Source organism: Notamacropus eugenii, chromosome 5, assembly GCF_028372415.1.
Source record: "Notamacropus eugenii isolate mMacEug1 chromosome 5, mMacEug1.pri_v2, whole genome shotgun sequence".
Taxonomy (NCBI): Eukaryota; Metazoa; Chordata; class Mammalia; order Diprotodontia; family Macropodidae; genus Notamacropus; species Notamacropus eugenii.
Window position 1 is genome coordinate 46,617,304 of NC_092876.1, and position 6,646 is coordinate 46,623,949.

A 6,646-nucleotide genomic window follows, 5' to 3' on the forward strand; every position below is an offset into this window, starting at 1 on the left:
GAGGATCATAACATCAAGGAATGATGACATGATTTGCAGTTGACTTGGATTTGGGTGAGGGAGGCTTGTGCAAGATCACCAGCCTCACTTTCTCCTCCTGAGCCATCTGGATTCAGTGGCCTGATATTCATCAGGGTGACTGGAAATGGCCTAGGATGCAATGGGAGATGTTGGCCCTATTAGGCTAAAGTCTTTTCAGGTTCTCACTTTGGGTGAGGTAACACCCTTTCAGTGAATAGGTCTCTTTAAGAAGTTATCAAGAAAAGATTCCAAAGTGGGTAAAGAGGAAGAGTTTGGGTTTGGAAAAACAAAAGCCTTGGGATGGGAATCAAGTTCAAGTTATATCTCTGATTCTAATCTGATGAGTGACTTTAGGCCAGTTCCCTGAACCTTTCTGATCCTGTTTACTCATCCAAAAGGAAGATGTTGGAGTAGATGATTTCCAAGGTACTTTCTAGCTCTAAAGTTTTGGAATTTGTCATGCTCTGTGACTCATCTGGCCTTTAGCATTGCCATTGCTGCCATTAGCATATTAGAATGAATCATGGAATGTCAGTCAGTTTTAGAGATTATCTATAAAATAAAAAGATTTCTCATCCTTCCCCCGTATCCTCCTCATACACTTGTGTCTTAGGAGAAATACAGTTAGTGGACTGAGAGGGCAGTGCACCATAGTACATAAAGAGCTGGTCTTAAAGTCAGGAAGACCTGAATTCAAGAAATTCCAGAATTTTGAATTTGGAAGTAACCATTTAGTATAAAAAGTACTCAGATAGTTATTATCTCTGAAGCATATCTGACAAGCAGTCAGCCCTGGTTTGAATCCTAAACCTAATCTCTTGACACCTATGTAACCTTCAATAAGTTGCTTAATTTCTCTAGATCTCAGTTTTTCCATCAAAGAGGGGTTTGAACAATGTCCTCTAAGGATCTATGATTCTACGATCATCCGGTTTTTGTTTGATGGCCTCTGATGAAGGGAAACATGGGTGGGGTGGGTAGTAAGAGATCACAGAATCTTAGATTTCAAACTAGATGGAACCTTAGAGATCATGTAGTCTAATCTCTTCATTTTATAAAGAAAGAAATCGAGACCCAAGAAAGTGATATAAACTGAGAGGGAAGAGTCTAAGAATGGCTCCAAGTCTGAAAACTTGAGTGACTGGAAGGATGGTCAAGAAAGAGGGATGTTAGGAAGAAAGAAGGACTTAGGGGAAAAATAGAGGTTTGGGGACAAGGGCAAGCAGGACTTTGTTGGGCAGGAAACCACCCCTGCCCCACACCTTGGAGGAAATGTGGCATTCTCTTCACTGAACATTTCTTCTGCCACCACTGTGTGTTTGTAGAAGCTGTTCTGCCATGCCTGAAATGCACTCTCTCCCCCATTTCTACCTCTTAGAATCTGTATCTTTCTTCAAAGTTCAGCTCAGGAACTTTTCCCTAATCTCCTCCCACTAGGGAATGAAACATGACCATCTTGGGCCATGGAGAACCCAAAAAGGAACTCACCAGCAGAAGAAAGAGGCCAATATGGTAGAGGGATATTCCAGGGTAAGAAAACCCCAGGCACTGAGGGAACTTCTATGAAAGGGCAGCTGAGTCACAGTAACAGCCTCAGAATCAGCCCAGGAGGAGACAAAGCATGCCCAGCTCAGGCCCATTTCCAACGTTGATGCCCCAACATTGTAGTCTCCTCAGTCAAAGTACTCTTGCCCCTTCTGGAACATCTAGTGGAGGAAGTCCCAGACTCAGGCTTTTGTGGTCTTTGATTTTACTTCTTCAGTTCTTTTAGAGACAGTACCCCCACTTGTCCTGCTTCTCTCCAGTCTCTTCTAAAGGGTACTCTGGTTCTCATTTCTAGACTATTCCTTGTTGCTAGGGTTGCTCAGTCAAAAATGGATCCATTCTAGGACTTTTTCTACTATGACCTAAGACGTATAAGATCATGCACCTAGCACTAAAGGGGACCTCAGAGGCCATCGAGAATCTAGCCCCTCTATTTTACAATGGAAGAGGCTCAGAGGTAGAGTCAAAGGTAGGGTTTGAATCCAGGCCCTCTCCATTCTGAATCCCATTACTATACCACCATCATAATAGGCGGTGGAAAATCTTTATCCTCAAATTAAATTTAAACAATTTACTAAGTGTTATGGCTATGTAAGTTATTTCCCTGGAGGAAAAGGCTGGAGGGGACTTTATATAGAGGAACAACACTGGAAAGATACGTTGGGGCCATTTTGCCTGAGCAAACCTAGAACCAGGTGCCAGGAGCTAAGAGCCAGGCAAACTCCTAGTCTTATGATGCTTCATAAAGAGGAGCCTAAGCATCCCTTGGATGTGATTTTGGAGACTGGAGAGAAGACATAGAATTACAGGACAGGTCGCTGTACTATTCATAAGAGATCTCAAGAGGCAAAACTAAAGAGCAAATACTCAAGCCTAGGACAAAAACTTGGGGGCTGTGACTTTCTCCAGAAGAGACTCTAGAAAGGCTGAAAGGCACTTTGACTCAGGACATTCCAACACTGAGACCTCCAAGTTGGGAGTAGATCAGCCACGCTTTATTCCCCTCTTGGTTCTGCTGTGGACACTACCATCCTTGTCACTGTGGTTCAGCTCCTCTTTCATTCTGGGTGTTCCCTCAGTGCCTGGGGCCTTCTGAGCTGGAATATCACTCTGCTATGTTTGCCCTTTGGTGAGGCCTCCTTGTTAGGCATGTGCCTTGGCTGCCCATGCTTCTTTCCCCTCCTGACTGGGCTACTAAGGATCTTGCCTCCTTTGTGGGCACTCTTTGTCTCCATCCTTTTCCTCATAGGTATTCTCATTCCTCACCAGTATGTAAGGTCCTTGAGGGCAGGAATTGGCTATATTTTTTGCTTTTTTATCTCCAGCACTCAACACAGTACATAGTGCTTAATGAAAGCTCATTACTTACCTACCCTATGCCAAGGGCAGAACTCAACAAAAATCTTGTGACAAGTAACCATGTTACCCACCCTGAAGAAAGGCTTAGCTTGCCACCAACAAGCTTGTAGTTGGCCAAGGTGAACAATGCTTCCTGGGACTTCTGACAGAGCCTGAGATGACCTCTTCTTAGCTCCTGAGCTGACTTTTATCCCTTTCTGACTGGGGAGTCAAGGTAGCCCAGGTGATGCAGAAACCCTTGCCAACTGTGTTCCAGCTCACAAATGGTTTGAGTACCAAGACCCTGAACCTTCTATTGTAGCTTATATTCCCAAACAGCTGCCAGGGAAAATTCTTATAAAAGTCTGGGATGGGGGAGGGAATAGGGTGGAAGATAGAGACGTGATAATATAAACTGATGTTGGGGCCAAAAAAAAAGTTGCTGACTACCCTTTTTCAGGCCCATAGTTGACTCTAATTAAGTGTGGAGGTTTCTGTAGGGGAAATGGTTTGAGGCTGGAAGGATTATTCTATAGTCTCATTCTATAGAAGAATGCCTGTTATGATGGGGTTGTCTTCAAGACAGGGAAATGGGCTTCCCATCTAGATCTGACTTCTGCAGGTACAGTTCCCATCTTTGTAAAGCAGACTAGAAATTTAACTCTAATAGAATTGTTCTTGAGAGCTTCTGGCCTTTGAAAGTAGAGCCTGCTGTTTGGGAACTGGGGCTTCAAGTTGTATGGAGGGGGAGCATAAATGTGGGGAAGCCCCAAAGAGCCCAGGGAACTTTCCTGGTATTTGAAATTTTTAAAGAGACCCACAAAAAACACAAAAAAATTCCTCAGGAAGGAAGAGAGAGAGGCACAGACATAGAGACACAGAGAGACAGAGAGAGAGAGGGAGAAAGAGAAAGAAGGAAAATAAGAAAACATAAAAGAAAAATAGAGAAAACAAGAGGGAAAAAGAAAGGAATGAGAGAGAAAGGAAAGAAGGAAGGAAGGAGGAAGGAAGAAAGGAAGGAAGGTAAGAAGGAGGGAAGGAAGGAAGGAAGGAAGGAAGGAAGGAAGGAAGGAAGGAAGGAAGGAAGGAAGGAAGGAAGGAAGGAAGGAAAGCTGGAACTAAATTGTAAGGGGCCTTGAAAACCAGGCTAAGAAGTTTGGACCTTGTTCTGTCATGCTAACAACTTACCAAGTCAGATGTATAGTGTGGCTTTGATGTTTACAATAATAGTAATAATTTTAAAAACTAACATTTATAGTATGTTAACATTTGCAGAACACTTCATACACATTATCTCATTTGAACCTCACAACAACTTTGGGAGATATCATTATCCCAATTTTGTAGTTGGGGAAGTTGAGGCTTATGAAGCATCTTGCCTGGGGTCACACAGCGAGCTAGTGTCTGAGGCAGAATCTGGTCTTCAAGTCTAGCACTCTGTTGACCACACTGTGCTGCCTCTGAAAGCACTTTCCTCCCAACCTTGTAAAACAAATAATTCAAGTCCTATTATCCCAATTTTATAGATAGGGAAACTGAGGTTCAAAGAGATGATTTCCCCATAGTCTTATCAGTAGTATTCAAAACTAGTTTTTCTTGTCTGTGTCCTTTGAGAAGACGCAGTATCACCAAGAGGAAAAAGAAAGATGATATTGGTACAATCGAAGTATGTCAGAACTTTAAAAGATCTGTGGTTTCCTTTGTGTGGGTCGTATTGGTGTCAACAAAACTACGTATCATTACCGCAAGATGTTCCATAGTATATGACTTGTATCACCTTGTCCATACGTCTTATGAGGCTATGTGTGCTAGTTAGGTTTTTGTGATTACAAAAATGCCTGTCTCTGCAAGTGTAAACACTTCGATATTGCTGAGTTCGAAAATGTAGACCAGCTCAAGGAACTGGAATGCAGCTGAGATAGATGCCTGCAGAACAGGGCAAGAGATCCTCACTATGCTTTGGTCAAAGTACTGATGTAGGTGGAAAGATGGTCTACTTCAGGCAGGAGAGCTGAGATTTCATGAGATGAGCCAAGGGAGCAAGCTCTCAGAGGATGAGAAAGGCATGACCAGAGGGTTGTAGGAGAGAAGTTGAACAAGTAGGTGTGCTGGCTCCCCATTGCCATTGTCTTGTTTTCCCTGCTCCTGACCTGCCAGGAGAGTAGGAAAAAGACTGGTTGAACTACCTGGAGCCAATGTAGGGTCATGGTTCACTCTAATGCAAAGACCAAAACTTGCAAAAACCCTACCCCGACCCATCCCTCACTTGAGCTTGTGTTGAGCTTCTTTCCGATTTCTCATTTCAAATGATTTAAAATGTGTGAAATGCTTTACAAATTTTAACATGCCAAATAAATGTTAGTTATTATTATTATTCATTTCTTTAATTCATTCTTTACTTTAATTTCTGTTCGCTTTCTGTATTTACCATGTATTCTCAACAACAACAACTGATTTCTCCAAGATATTTTGTTTATAGTATATATGCCATAGGAGGAGCAGGATGAAAAGCAACTAATTCCGAGGCTATCCATACTCAATGACACATGGAGGAAAAGGGAGATTTTCTAAAGACTAGACTCTTTCTCATTTGAGAGCTTGAGGTGACCAAAGGAGAAAGTAAAGGAAAAAATCAAATTAATCTAGACCGAATGGAAAAGATGAAACAGCAGCTTTCTGGTGGGAAGAGATGGTGAGGAGAAATGGGACAAAGCTCTCCAGAGGCAATGATATCAGACAGCTTACCTTCTATTACTTCTAGTGGGCTTGAGAGCACTAGTCCTCCTCGTCACCCCTCCAGGGGCAGAGTGAATATAATGACTAAGGGAGAAATTACTCCAAAGGAGATGACTGAAGGGAAGAACAGGACAGATTGACTGTGACCCTACTAGAATGGAAGCCAGGGAGAAAGAATAGCTAGTTCTCTTGGGAGTAAAATTCCTTCTAACTCTAAGCACCGTTAGACATGTAAATTGCTTCCTCAATCCCTAAATCACATGCTCAATCACTTCCTCCTTTGGAATAAAGTTTTAATATGATTGATTTTAGTGTGTTCTATTTTATGCATTTAAGAGCATTGTTCTAAGAAAGAGGCTATCCTACTGTCAAAGAGGTTCATGACACAAAAAAGATTAAGAATCCCTACGGTAGAATGACCTTGGGTTTTTCTCTCAAGTGAGGAGTCAAAGGCCTTATAGAAGTGTTTATGGTCTTGGGATTCGGCAAGTGAAATTCTGAGAATCTATCATTAGCTTTGTTGCAGAAAACATTCTTGCTCAGATCTAGGTTGGATAAGATGACTTCTGAGGTCCCTTCCACCTTGGAAATTCCATATGTCTCTGGGATTGATATTCTACAGTTTTGTAGTTACTGTTATGCAATGGAAAAGTACCTGGATTTGGAGTCACAGAACCTGATTTTGCCACTTACTACCAGTATAACTTCATTCTTCTTTTTTGTTGTTGCTGTTATATCTTGTTTTCTGATTTATCTCTCTCCCTCCCAACCGCTCTTTAGAAACCAACATTTTATACATACATATATATCCACATATACATACACATATGTGTATATATACATATACATGTACACACATGTGTATATGTATGTATATCTACATCTATACATATCCATTCCTTCTTTATACTTCAGTTTCCTTCTCTGGAAAATTAGGGGGTTGGGCTAGATCAGAGGGGTCAAACACACAGCCTATGAACCACATGTAGTCCACAACACTCTTGAA